The sequence below is a fragment of the Aedes albopictus genome, chromosome 2 (assembly GCF_035046485.1).
Source record: "Aedes albopictus strain Foshan chromosome 2, AalbF5, whole genome shotgun sequence".
NCBI classification, from domain to species: Eukaryota; Metazoa; Arthropoda; class Insecta; order Diptera; family Culicidae; genus Aedes; species Aedes albopictus.
In genome coordinates, this window is record NC_085137.1 from 118,335,118 (window position 1) to 118,350,292 (window position 15,175).

Below are 15,175 nucleotides of genomic sequence, written 5' to 3' on the forward strand. Positions count from 1 at the left end.
CGTTCTTGCAGGGAGACCTAGAGGACGAGGAAATATTCATGGAGCAACCAGAAGGGTTCGTGGACCAGAAGGCGCCAACGAAAGTCTGCAAGTTGAAGAAGGCGTTGTACGGCCTCAAACAGGCCAGCAGGATCTGGAATCTGAAGCTGGATGCTGAGCTCAAGCGAATCGGGTTGAAGCGGTCCAGATACGACACCTGTGTCTACTACAAGATCGAAGGCACAAGTATCCTGATAGTAGCAGTGTATGTGGACGACCTGCTCATCTTTTCGAACAACACGCGCTGGGAGGAGAATTTGAAGAAGCAGCTTACCAAGAAGTTCAGGATGAAGGACTTGGGACTGGCCAACAAAGTTCTCGGAATTCGTGTAACCAGAGAGGACGGCGTAGTAAGGTTGGACCAAGAGCAGTACATCAACGAGCTCCTAGATCGGTTCGGCGCGACTGACTGCAACACCGTTACCACACCAGCGGACCCGGGACAGAAGCTCACGAAGCAAATGAGTCCAAAGTCGGAAGAAGAGCGGAAGCAGATGGAGAAGGTTCCTTTCCGGGAACTAGTCGGCGGCCTGCAATATTTGGCCCAAGGCACTCGGCCGGATATTAGCTTTGCTGTTAACGCCGTAAGCCATTTCGTCAACGATCCGGGGAAAGCTCACTGGACTGCGGCGAAGCGAATCCTCCGCTACCTAAAAGGCACGAAGAAAATGAAGCTGACGTACAACGGACGGTGCAACGGAAGCTTCGTAGGCTACTGTGATGCGGACTGGGGAAACGACACCGACACCCGTCGGTCCATCACCGGATATGTGTTCCTGCAATCTGGTGGGCCGATATCATGGAACTGTCGCAAGCAGACGACGGTTGCTCTCTCGACGACGGAAGCCGAGTACATGGCGATTTCGGCTGCTACGCAGGAAGCCATCTGGTGGAGAGGTTTTCGAGAGGAGCTGTCCGGATGTGCTGAACCGGTGCCCATTTTTTGCGACAATCGGAGTGCTGTTCACCTGGCGGAGAAAGAAATCGGTTATTCTTCAAGAAGCAAACATATTGATATTCGGCATCATTTCGTCAGGCAGTACATCGAAGACAAATACATTAATCTCGAACATGTTAGTGCCGAGTATCAAGCAGCGGACATGCTCACTAAGGCACTACCGACGAAGAACTTTGAAGATGGAAGGAAGACCCTCGGAATAAGAGAAATTCTCGGTTAAGGGGGGATGATAGAATAGTAACCATCGAATTGTAGTATGTCATGATTAGATTAATTCAATAAACCTCATTAAGTATTAGACTACCAAACCTAGCAGACGTATTATTCAATAAATTTCCATGTAAATTATTGTTGCTTCCATCGTCATTTTAAACAATTTACTTGCTGAATCCAAAGACTTTTGGCACCCATTATCTTCGAATTTTATAGAAGCACTTTTGAGTTCGTCTCCAATTATATCTGGAGGACATTCTTTCTTCAGGAAATACTTCTTGGGTTCTGCCGAAAAAACACCCACAGCTTCTTTTAAATACCTGAGTTTGTCCAATATTACCGTAAAAATATCAGGTACCGTGAGGTCGCCATTCACCGCTCATGCCCCATTCACCGCTCATTTTGGGTCAATCATACAAAAATGATCAAATGTTAGTAAAGTATCGTAACAAAAGTGAATGTAACATGCTGCCACATTAAAAAACTTTCGTTTCACCAAGCTTTTATATGGGTGTACCTGAAATCACGTTCTCAAAACATATTTCTCACACTGCGCTGCAGGACAACATGGGAACTGCTCAGGGCAAACAGTGGAAAAACCATCCAACAGGTAAAACCCGTTAAAGATTCCATTTTGACAAAACAGGATGAACTGAACGTCATTAATTATCAATACTTTGGTAAATAAAAGTTATTTTGTTTTTATAAATGCATAGTTTCTGTGATTCCATGAAAAAATAATCGAGTGAGCGGTGAATGGATCCCTTATGAGCGGTGAATGGATGCATGAGCGGTAATAGGAGCCAAGTGATGACACATTTGAATTTTTATGTTTTCGATTGTAAACATATTTTACAATCGTTTTATATTTTTTCTATAATAACAACATAATGGTTGAGTTGTTAACGTAAATTAAAATGCAATATTCACAAACATCGATTTTTAATGTCATATAATTTACGAAAATGCTGTTAAATGAGCGGTGAATGGCGACCTCACGGTACTAGCTGTCCCGGCAAACTTTGTATTGCCAAGCTTTGTTGGTTTGACAACTGTTGAGGTTATCGCAGCAACGCACTCTAGATTGATTTAATTTTGATCACGCTGAATTTGCTCCCGGTTCATCAAAGATCAGTATTTTCACATTTTTCATACTTTTTCAAATGATTTTCGTAACTTTTTCTGCATATAAACACAGCCACCATGAATACGAATCAAACCCTGCATAAGTCATCCTGATCGGTTCATCCGTTCGTGAGTTTTGTTGCCTCAAAGGAACTTAAAACTCAATTTTATATATATAGATTCTATTTCTATAGGATACTCTTCCAGGGATTCGAGTAATACTTCCAGAAAGTCACATTTTATCGGTGAACTTTCAAACATTTCTTCACAGATTCCGTTGAAAATTATGTTACTGTACTAAGGACATCTGTTAGAAATTTCTTAGGAGATTCCATAAGAGAGTCTTTCAAGAGTAGTTTTCTTGTAGAAAAGTCGCTATAGTTCCATGTGTTGTACTGACTCTACAGATTTTCATTTGAATTTTGTCTAGACCTCCTTCAAAACTCTGTACAGAAGAGGAGAGGTACAATTTCGTTATAAATTCTGTCAGACATTTTTCAAGAATTTTCTCCATGACTTCTGCCAAAGGGATCAAATAAGGAGTTTTGCCGGAATTTATATAAAGTTCTACTAATGATGTCACCAGAATTCCTGCAGGAACTGACACATTTTTTTTTCAAACGTGAACATCTATTTGACGGAAGTAACGTCTGCTGGAAACAGAGTTCTCCAGGAATTCCGAGAGGGCCTTGATGGACTACTTCGGTATTTACGCTAGATTTTCTTAACAAGACTCAATAGCCCTTCGGGAAATCTTCCAAACATCTGAAAATGTTGCCAACATGAATTGATTGAAATCCAACAGAAACTACTAACATTCCTGAGAGGCTGCCGGTCTAAAGCATAAAGTCAGTTAGCAACTCTGTTAATTTTACTAACATTCTATTGAAGACATGCTTGTCACTAAGATATAAACTGCCCCACACGCATTACTGTCCCATGTTTGCTGGGTTTCCTATTCATATGGGACTGTTATGCGAGTGTGGGCAGTAAACATCATAAAAAATTTTCCCGGTGTCTTTTACAATTTCCCGTGTTTTTCCCGTATTTTTCCCGGTGATTTCGAATTCCCGGATTTTTCCCGGTTTTCCCGTATTTCCCGGATGGATGGACACCCTGGTGAAAGTGTCGATTGCTCTCCATCCATATGCATCGTGACCTCTATTCCTACAACCGCCTTCGGCCGGGTGTGAAAGCTTTCCAGCAGATGTCCGATACCATGCTGGCCGGTCTGGAGTGCACTTCTCGACGACGTTTTCGTCGGCGGTCGAACCAAGATTTGGACTTCACCATCTGACCCGAAAACTGTACGTTTCGAAAGCAGTAAGTGGGTCATTTCGTCGACAGTGGCGGGCTACGTTCGGATCCAGCCAAAATCGTGGCGATTATCAAGCTACCGCAGCCTACCGATGTATGCGGAGTGCGATCCTTCTTGGGGACTATCAACTACTGCGACAAGTTCGTCCCCAACATGCGAAAGCTTCGCTACTCGCTTGACAGTTACGCCGGCATCGTCACTTGTCCCGAGCTCCTCTTCATCGTCACATACACAAGTGCCAGTCTCCAGTGCAGAGCCTGTCTTGCTAGGTTCTCCGCCGGCATGTGCGTCGTCTACGCCACGGTACAAGGCCCCGGCGACTACGTCATTGTCATCGTCAGGTACAACGTCAACATCTACCGAATTCAAATCCGCTGTCGCGGTTGAACCGACGGTAGTAGATCTCCCTAGGCGTTCTTCACGGACTCGAAGGCCGCCAGTCAACTTCGACCCCTGCCACCTCCATTAAGAGAGTAGATGCTGAAGACACTGCGGTGCTGCGCTGGGCCGCTCGACAGCATAGATGTCACTGTTGATGTTGGGAAGCGCATCAATGAATGCTCTTAATGTGGTTGTTGTATTGTTTGTACATATTTTTAAAAGACACTACATCGTCTTCAACCAGAGGTTGCACAGACTGAACATTCACTAACATTAGGCAACGGAGAACACGGAACACCCAGTGGACCAGTGGAGGATTTTTCGTTTGACGAAAAGTTTCCTCCGGCTGGAGCGCGAATCGAACCCTCACTCCGTGGCACTCACAATACGCCTAAACGACCGACGCCGCTAACCGCACGGCCACGAAGCCCACCCACTAGTTTGTTGACGCAACGTTATTTGTTTGCACCTTTAACGTGGCGTAATCAGTTAGTAGTTTTAATCGTTAACAATGTTAACGCATATGCATATGCGCGCTTCCATCCTCAACATACTTACCTACTTTCAGCCCTGATCATCAACGGTGGTGCATAGGGCCAAATTGAATAATCTCCATCCTAGACGATTGCCCGCCTTCGCCTTGACCTTTGGCCAGGTCAAATTTCTGGCGATTTACTTCATGTCGTTGTTGAGGCAGCCTCGCAATGAGTCTCTGGGTCTGGCTCTGCTGCGTTGTCCTACTGGGTTCCAAACTAAAGCCTTCAGTATTTTTTTTTTATAGAATGAGAAAATCTGCAACAGATACCCAAGAGGTGGTTCCTCGGGTGATGTGGGGATCGACCCACTAAAAACTCATTCTCTCTCTTCCTTACCTTCGCGGTACGCCCGTTAGGGATGACTTCGAGAAGGGGGGGGGGGCGTACATGAGTACACTCTAATAGTAAGCGTTCCACCAGCTACCGCCTTAAGTTGTTCACTCTCCCCTGGAGGCTCGGGTCCTGGCTAGTACTTAGACTACCCGTTGAACTCAAGCTCCTGGATGGGGAAGGGGGGCCTTCAGTATACGCTTTACCAAGTGTGCAAAGTTTTCCGCACGCATAATCCAACAGGCCAACAGTGGTGTCAACATTAACAAAACATCGGAAATGTCAAGCGAATGCTTTACTGTTGGTTGATGCGTGCGGAAAAGTTTGTAAACTTGGCAAAGCGCCCTAATAGAAAAATATGATATAACGTGCTTAACAACCCTTTCGGGCTATCATCTTAATCATACAGGGAATGATACAATCATTCACCCTATCAGCAGTGTATAATACATTTTTATTAGGGCGTGTACTGAAGGCTTAACGCTTGCTTGCAGATTTCGTTTCCGCCCCTGCGTAGAGTGTGGCCGACCCACCTCCACTTTCGCTCCCGAATTTCTGTTGCTATCGACTTTTGCTGACATCGACGATGGAGATCCAATTGCTAGGCCATCATGCAAGAATTATATGCCGCAGGCATCTATTGATGAAGACCTACAGCCGTTGAGTGTTCTTCGCTGATACACACCAAGTTTCATTGGCGTACAGCAGCACCGATTTCACGCTCGAGTTGAAAATTTTGATTTTGGAGCGTCGACTAATCTGATTGTCTTTCCATACATTTATTAAACTCGTAAAGGCAGCCCTCGCCTTCTTGATCCGATCATCTATGTCGATCTTGGTGCCACCATTGGCCGCCATTTGGCTACCAAGATATTGGAAGCTTCCAACACTCTCCAATGCTTGCCCAGCTACCGTAAAGCAGGAAGGCTAGACCGTGTCTACATCTAACGATATAGTCTTGTTGATGTTGATGGTAACACCTGCCGCCGAGGAGCGATTGGCAAGATTATCGAGCTTGCTGTGCATATCTGAGCGCCGTTGAGCTAGAAGAGCAACGTCATCAGCCAGTTCGAAGTAATTTAGGTGCTCCATGGTGTAGTGTCTACCTAATGGCAATGGACAACCACAGCATCTTTCACGATCGCATGAATCGCAACCAGGATCTTGTCGATTACGATAAGGAACAATAGCGGTGATAGTATACATCCTTGCCTCACTCCAGCAACGACACGGATGGGATCGGACAAGGCACCGTTGTGTACTCAGCATGAAAATACCCTGTACCTACTGTACTTCAATAAGGCCGATGATTTTCCGGGACACCCTTGCCCCACATGTTTTCATGATCATCAATCGATTGAAAGCCTTTTCGTAATTGATGACCATGCATTAACCGTAGTGTGGCCAGCAAAAAAACACCCGTACACTGAAATAATTCCAAGAGCCTATTTTATCAGACACTACACATACATTGTACCCGTAGTCTGACACGTTCACATCAAATGCATCGTTAAGCTAAGTTTCGTGTTGCCAAGTAGAGCGCTCAAGTAAAATTCCCTCTTTTTCCGCAAGTAATTTTGACAACTGATCCAGTATGGGGAGAAACGTTACTTTTCCTTACGGAATAATAGCGCGGACAATTTTTCCGCAAGGAAAAGTGACAGCTCCATTTGATTCGCACGGGAGGCGTTATGAGTGTTACACTTTTATCCGTACTTGCCATCTGCGAACCGCTCAAGTAATTTTGATGCGGAATCATTACTTGACCATTACTTGTCCTATCTTTTTGCACAGTACGTACGAAGTGGAAACTAGCCATTATAAGTATCATATCATAAACAGTTCCGATTGAAAAGCCTTCTAATAAAACTCAACGACACTTGCGCATATCGGAGTTATATGCACATAACACGATTGATGCATTAGCTGTGCATATAACTTTGGCCGGGTGGAAAAGCAACATTGGAAGATAAAGTGGAATACGTTTTGCAGAATGTCGCAATTCCAGTAAGTGAGCTTCGTGGTTGTGTGGCTAGCGGCGTCGGTCATTTAGGCGTTGTGAGTTCGATTCCCGCTCGAGCCTAAGGAAACTTTTTTTTTTTCAAAATATGAAGCTATTATTGGAGTTGCATATACATTGGCGTATCCAGCCCACATGATAGAAACAAAATACATACATTACATACATACATTTATTTGTTCAACATCATTAAGACAAGACATAATCAACAATAGTACGCCACAACACTCGGTTTGTGGCTGCCGCTCTCCATCCTCGGTCGCGCCCAATGCTCGCCAAGTCACGCTCCACCTGGTCCGCCCATCGTGCTCTCTGCGCTCCACGCCTTCTTGTGCCAACCGGATCCGTTGCAAACACCAGCTTTGCAGGGTTGTTGTCCGGCATTCTTGCAACATGCCCTGCCCACCGTATCCTTCCGGCTTTGTCCACCTTCTGGATGCTGGGTTCGCCGTAAAGTGCAGCGAGCTCGTGGTTCATCATTCTCCGCCACACACCGTTCTCCTGCACACCGCCGAAGATCGTTCTTAGCACGCGTCGCTCGAAAACTCCGAGTGCTTGTAGGTCCTCCTCGAGCATGGTCCATGTCTCGAGCCCGTAGAGGATCACCGGTCTTATTAGCGTTTTGTACATGGTGCATTTGGTGCGTGGGTGAATCTTTTTCGACCGCAGTTTCTTCTGGAGCCCGTAGTAGGCCCGACTTCCGCTGATGATGCGGCTCCGAATTTCACGGCTCACGTTGTTGTCAGCCGTCAGTAAGGATCCGAGGTAGACGAATTCCTCCACCACCTCGAAAGTATCCCCGTCTATCGTAACATTACTACCCAGACGGATCCGGTCGTGTTCGGTTCCGCCTACCAGCATGTACTTTGTTTTTAGAAGATAGAAACAAAATGCAAGACATATAACAATATAATGGCGATTTGAGAGTCATACCACATGCGTCGCAACTCTCACTTCCCATTTTCAACCTAGATTAGATTTATATGATACTCCAATAGTGCAGTAATATAGGACTGACATGTAACTATGATCGGAAGAATTGGCTCAGTGTAGAAGGCCGGCGGGTACCCGGGTACCCACGGAATGGAAACGATCATATCTCAGCGATTTTTCCACCGATTTTAAAAGTTTTTGCCTCATTCAACTCAGAAACTCATTATCTATCGAGATCGTATTTGGTTGGACCGGTCCGATCACCATAGGTACCGGAAAATCCGGATTTCCGGATCCATGTTTTTATACAATACAATATACCGTGAGGTCGCCATTCACCGCTCATTTAACAGCATTTTCGTAAATTATATGACATTAAAAATCGATGTTTGTGAATATTGCATTTTAATTTACGTTAACAACTCAACCATTATGTTGTTATTATAGAAAAAATATAAAACGATTGTAAAATATGTTTACAATCGAAAACATAAAAATTCAAATGTGTCATCACTTGGCTCCTATTACCGCTCATGCATCCATTCACCGCTCATAAGGGATCCATTCACCGCTCACTCGATTATTTTTTCATGGAATCACAGAAACTATGCATTTATAAAAACAAAATAACTTTTATTTACCAAAGTATTGATAATTAATGACGTTCAGTTCATCCTGTTTTGTCAAAATGGAATCTTTAACGGGTTTTACCTGTTGGATGGTTTTTCCACTGTTTGCCCTGAGCAGTTCCCATGTTGTCCTGCAGCGCAGTGTGAGAAATATGTTTTGAGAACGTGATTTCAGGTACACCCATATAAAAGCTTGGTGAAACGAAAGTTTTTTAATGTGGCAGCATGTTACATTCACTTTTGTTACGATACTTTACTAACATTTGATCATTTTTGTATGATTGACCCAAAATGAGCGGTGAATGGGGCATGAGCGGTGAATGGCGACCTCACGGTACGGGATTTTCGGTAGGTTAGTAGCAATTTCGGTACCAAGCATCGTAAAATTGCTTTGGCATATTGTATCTAACCGGCCTGGAATCATAAAACGTGTTGACTTTGAAACTGTGATTTCGGAACACGCTTCCCGTGGGGCCATGGTTGACCATAAACACTTTAAGGTATCCTAGCCTTAACAATGTGGGTTTCAATATGGTACCGTGAGGTCGCCATTCACCGCTCATGCCCCATTCACCGCTCATTTTGGGTCAATCATACAAAAATGATCAAATGTTAGTAAAGTATCGTAACAAAAGTGAATGTAGCATGCTGCCACCAGAGAAAATAGGTAGAGAAGCGAATAGTGTGAAGCCAAAAATACCTTATCGAACCGTCAAACTGGTATCCTATCGAACAAAATCAACAAACCTTGACGATTGCCGCATAAGTAAAGATAAGTATTGCATTCGTTTCAAACATATTTTCACCAAAGTTTTCAAATATGATGGATTACAGTGCAAACAACATTGATTCCTTAAATTAATGAAAATTGTTCCATTTTGGAACATCAATTTGATAATGTCTAGTTAATAAAACAACAGTATAAATAGTTTTCAAATGCGGTATGCGAGATAGGCACTACCTTCGATGGGTGGATTAATCTGCTTTGCTGCAGTTGCCAGCATCCGAGCGATGAAATCAAAACAGAAAAAGTGTTGCCGTTCTGGCGGCAGTTCACTCTTCGCTTCTCTACCTATTTTCTCTGCGCTTCTCTACCTATTTTCTCTGGCTGCCACATTAAAAAACTTTCATTTCACCAAGCTTTTACATGGGTGTACCTGAAATCATGTTCTCAAAACATATTTCTCACACTGCGCTGCAGGACAACATGGGAACTGCTCAGGGCAAACAGCGGAAAAAACATCCAACAGGTAAAACCCGTTAAGGATTCCATTTTGACGGAACAGGATGAACTGAACGACATGAATCATCAATACTTTGGTAAATAAAAGTTATTTTGTTTTTATAAATGAATAGTTTCTGTGATTCCATGAAAAAATAATCGAGTGAGCGGTGAATGGATCCATTATGAGCGGTGAATGGATGCATGAGCGGTAATAGGAGCCAAGAGATAACACATTTGAATTTTTATTTTTCAGTTGTAAACATATTTTACAATCGTTTTATATTTTTTCTATAATGACAACATAATTGTTGAGGTGTTAACATAAATTAAAGTACAATATTCGCAAACGTCGATTTTTAATGTCATATACCGTGAGGTCGCCATTCACCGCTCATGCCCCATTCACCGCTCATTTTGGGTCAATCATACAAAAATGATCAAATGTTAGTAAAGTATCGTAACAAAAGTGAATGTAACATGCTGCCACATTAAAAAACTTTCGTTTCACCAAGCTTTTATATGGGTGTACCTGAAATCACGTTCTCAAAACATATTTCTCACACTGCGCTGCAGGACAACATGGGAACTGCTCAGGGCAAACAGTGGAAAAACCATCCAACAGGTAAAACCCGTTAAAGATTCCATTTTGACAAAACAGGATGAACTGAACGTCATTAATTATCAATACTTTGGTAAATAAAAGTTATTTTGTTTTTATAAATGCATAGTTTCTGTGATTCCATGAAAAAATAATCGAGTGAGCGGTGAATGGATCCCTTATGAGCGGTGAATGGATGCATGAGCGGTAATAGGAGCCAAGTGATGACACATTTGAATTTTTATGTTTTCGATTGTAAACATATTTTACAATCGTTTTATATTTTTTCTATAATAACAACATAATGGTTGAGTTGTTAACGTAAATTAAAATGCAATATTCACAAACATCGATTTTTAATGTCATATAATTTACGAAAATGCTGTTAAATGAGCGGTGAATGGCGACCTCACGGTACTTTACGAAAATGCCGTTAAATGAGCGGTGAATGGCGACCTCACGGTATAAGGACAAGCTCCCAAAAATATGGATTTTCCGAAAACCACGGTGATTAGATCGGTCTAACCAAATATTTTCCCGATAGATGATGAATTTCTGTGTTGAATGAGCTAAAAATTCCCAAAATTGATGAAAAATTGACGGAGATATGATCATTTCAATTTCGTGGGTACCCGGGTACCCTGCCGGTCTTCCATGTAATAAAAAAATGTAGGAGCCCCTCCCCCTGCCCCTCCTCAATTTAAAATTCGGTCAACCCCATTAATAGATGTATATTCACGAGTTCTAAGATCTAACAGAGTTCCAACATCCTAGTCTCAATAACCATTAAAATATCGAGATTTGAAATTGAAAAAGGTACCCGGGTACCCTGCCGGCCACATAAGTGTTAAAGAATATTCAACAACGGATAGTAATCTTCACCCCTAGGTATCGCAAATCCAAACACCACTCGTGAATTTTATTTCAAATATTTTGGTTTTATTTTAAATTTTTACTTTTATCAAACAATGTTTCCATTAGATTTCCATATGCTTAAAACAGCATGAATTAAACTTAGCAGTTTATTAAATGGTATCGTCGTTAATTCTATGAAGTATTTCTCCCGTGTGAATTTCCTCCAGTTTACTAGTTATGGTATTACCTGTTTGTATCACGACTAACATTGTTTTTTTTTCTTGTTTTCTCTACGTCTAATATGCTGTGTAAGGTAGTAATGTAGTATTTTTACTTTATCTTTTTTTTTCTCTCGCCCATCTCACTAATCTGTAATCAAAAGCAGCATGTTTTTTGCTTATTTTATTCGAAGCTACCGTCGAATGAAATAATAAAAAAAGAATATTTCCTTATTTGGTTGGGAATCGAACAGGTGTGACCAAATTTCGATTCGGAACGAATCCCTATCTGCAGTTGGCATTTGCATTTGTTTTTTAAAGTTTTTTGCCCTTTTTCGGAAGATGACTTATGAGGTTTTTCCTTTTTTTTAAATTTTGTTATTTCTAGCGTAGTGATGATAAGTTTTAAAGTTTTTCTTTTTCAATGTGATTGTATAAAACCTGTTCGTTCTGGTCGTTTGCAGTGTTATATTTCGAAGAAAGGGCATTTCATTGGCTAGGATATTTCGATATTAGTAATGCTGCAATTTTAGTAGCTTCATTCTAGCGGGGAAACGTAAAGGCCTTGAAGCAATCTCAAATGAGGAAATGAAACCTATTGGTTCGGGTTTGTTCGATACTTGGTGATTTCCTTTTCTTGAATGGTCGCGCGCGTACTTCACGCTAGAGATTCGATTTGTGTTTACTTGCTTGGCTTGGTAATAGTTTCATAATAATTTATTGGTGCTATTTACTTGTTTGGGATCCATTTAAAATTGAGTTTAGTTAAACATTCGGCTAATACTTGTGACCTTCACTGTTGAGGACTGACTATACAATATGCTTCTATTCGGTAATAATTTGTTCGGGGATATGTGAGTAGGTTACTACACAGGTTTTTTTTCTAAGTGATGCTATCCATCCTAGAGCTAACCAGTGGAACAATTCGATGCAATGTTTGGTGAAAATATATAAAAATCCTGTTTATCTGTTTTATTTATATAATAAACTCGATTGTCGTTCAGCGGTGTCGTAAGTTACGGAAGAACGTAGCAAATGCGTTCGATTGATTGAAAAAAGCGAGGGAACTTGAAGGTAAATCTTACATAATTAGAAAGTTAAACAGAATATATGACAACATAGGGGAACATCCCACCGAAAAGTCCCAGATAGCTCTATGATGCTTGCATAAAATTAAACAATGTTGAAATCGCCGGTCGACACACTGAACTATTCTTGTGAAATTGTTGTGATAGGTCTATTGACAATTGTTTGTTCGCAATACTTAAGTTCAAATTGCTAATTACATTAATTAAATGACTGCTGACATTTTCTTGTTCGTTCAATGCTGGTTGTATTAACAGCAGCTTCTGTTCTACTGTCTAATTTAAACTGTAACTTGGAATCTGAACCGTCGGTGAAGCCAGATATTCATCTCTACATCAGTGTTTGTCTTCTAACAACGCAATGATAGATATTCGGTTTTGAAATTCATAAAAAAGTGAGGCATCCAACTATCTAACCTACTAGCATTCCTCTACAATTATTAATCGTCGCGAAATCAGGGAAACTAACGGAAAACGTAACTCTAAGTAAAAAAATAGTTTCACAGCATTTCTTACTTCCGATTTGTGTGCAAAGAAATATACATCTTCTCAAGTTGATTTGTTGTGTCGTTTCAGTTATCTTTTCTTGGCCACCGGTTTTAATGCTAGGTTATTCTAACCTTTCATCTTATCATATGCATTACAATAGTAGGTATTTAAATCACATGCGGATCTATTTCCAAAAACACAAGGTATATAGAAACATTACTATGTACAAATTATCATACACAAAGCAACAAAAGGATCGAGATGTATTGTATATGATTGCTGGTTGTAAGGATTAAGAGGTGAGGCACGATAAAAACTGGGAAACGCGTAATACAGACCCCATTGAGGTCATTAGCCTCTTCCCAGCAACCTTCTAGTGACACCAGTCGGACGGCGAGTAAACTTAGAGAAGATCGGGTGACCAACGCTGGCAAAAAATTTGGTCGTAGAAACACTGACTGAGAAGGGAAGGTTTTCTTGTGCAAGCCTGAGCGTCTGTTCTCCAGATTAAGGGCGGCTGAACAACATCCTAGTACCGTTGACAGATTCTAAGCTGAACTGTGCAACATGGTTCTCCGGGAAGTTAAGGATTTGTTGCCAGGTCCTGCGAGCCAGACGTAAACAAAAAAAGTGAAGAAAAGAAAATAAGACAAGAGTAAGCACTATATCCAATAGCAACGACCCACGCGACGGAAAAGGACTTGCGATTGGAAACTCAGCACGAGGAACTGCAGGACTGTAGTTCCGATCTGAGTCTCGCGGACTGACTCAATATGCTCTCTCAGCGGGAGCCAAACATCGGTAGCCAAACATTGAAGATGGAGGTTATGTTAATGACAAACGTTTTGAAATCCCGCTTCAACCATACATCAGAACTTCAGACGCACAAATCTCAAGATGCAAGCTTCAAGCAACAGTGAATTTTATTATTCTGTTCTTGCTCACTCGTAATAAGCTTAAAATGAGAAGATCGGGGGTACTGGTTTTGTTTACGAAGATATTTGTGCGCTCAAAATAGTGAGTAGGTAACGAAGTCGGCCATTGTGGCGGCCATTTTGGGATTCTAACAAGTCTGTCCTTAAACCTTGTTGAACCTGTGTGATTGATTGAAGAGTATTGTTATCTAGGTGTTGCGGATATAATCAAAATTGTTGTCACGATATCTCCATTTGCCGTTGTCAAGCCGTTGGAAAGCGAGGAGAAGGATAAACATTGTTCTGAGCCTATTTTAGCTAATTTTGTAACAACTATCCATCAAAATTTCCATCGCGAATGGAAAATAATAAACGTTGAACACGAGAACAAAATTGGAATAATGGTGGATTGATCATGTTTACCATTTCCGAATAGCGTCGCGACGCCGTGTTTGACAACCGAGCTGAGAGAGGTGGTTGCAAGAAAATTGAACGCTCGTGCGTGTTTACAAGCTGTGTGCCAAGAGTGTGTATGTGTGTGTTGGCTAGCTTGAAAAATAAAACCGTTTCTATTCGCAACACTCAGCTTCCAACACAGCCTCTCTGGATGGATGGTACTTCTTCGACATTGTCGATGTCGGCGTCGGTGGTGTAGTGGTAAGCGTGGTTGCCTCTCACCCCAGTCGGTCGGGGTTCAATTCCCGTCGACGCCGATGGGATTTTCTGAGACATAAAATCCGTGATCACGCCTTCCCTCGGATAGGAAGTAAAGCCGTAGGTCCCGGCCCATGTGTTGATGGGTTCGATATGTAGGGTCCTCAGGTGTGGTGGCTGTCTCCCTGGGGCGTCGGAATTTAAGGCTTAGCTCCTAGACCCAGCCGACGTAAAACACAACTGGCGTCGAACGGTGCTAGTTGGCCAGAAAAAAGAAGAAGACATTGTCGATGTCAGAACATACACTCAGTAGCAAAAAAAAAGCCGAGCTGATTTTTTCTCCTAAAATGCGTCATGTTCAATCTGCTGTAACTTTGGCAATTATCAATATTTTTGGCTGAAAATTTTACCACTTCATCATCAATATATTGATAATGTATGGACAAAATTTCAAATTGATACAAATTATATATTTTGAATTATAACAACTTATATAAAAAAATACATTTTTGGACATACCTTTTTTAAAAATCCGTATTTCAGTGAGAAATTTAAGTAGCTTCATAAAAATTTCACTGCAGCGTCAGTAAGTATAGGAAATGTTGTGGTCAAAATTTGAAATGTTTTCATCCAGCGGTTTGGGCCACAGAAATCG

The 15,175-nt window shown here is 41.7% G+C and overlaps 1 long non-coding RNA gene across 1 annotated transcript in view; it reads left to right on the forward strand.

The window, feature by feature from the left end:
• Positions 1-14,760, forward strand: part of LOC134287712 (uncharacterized) — a 582,424-nt gene extending 567,664 nt beyond the window's left edge. Inside the window, exon 2 of the long non-coding RNA XR_009997471.1 lies at positions 13,584-14,760. This is a non-coding gene — a long non-coding RNA (uncharacterized LOC134287712). The remainder of the gene's footprint in view (positions 1-13,583) is intronic.
• The last annotated feature ends 415 nt before the right edge of the window (positions 14,761-15,175 follow it).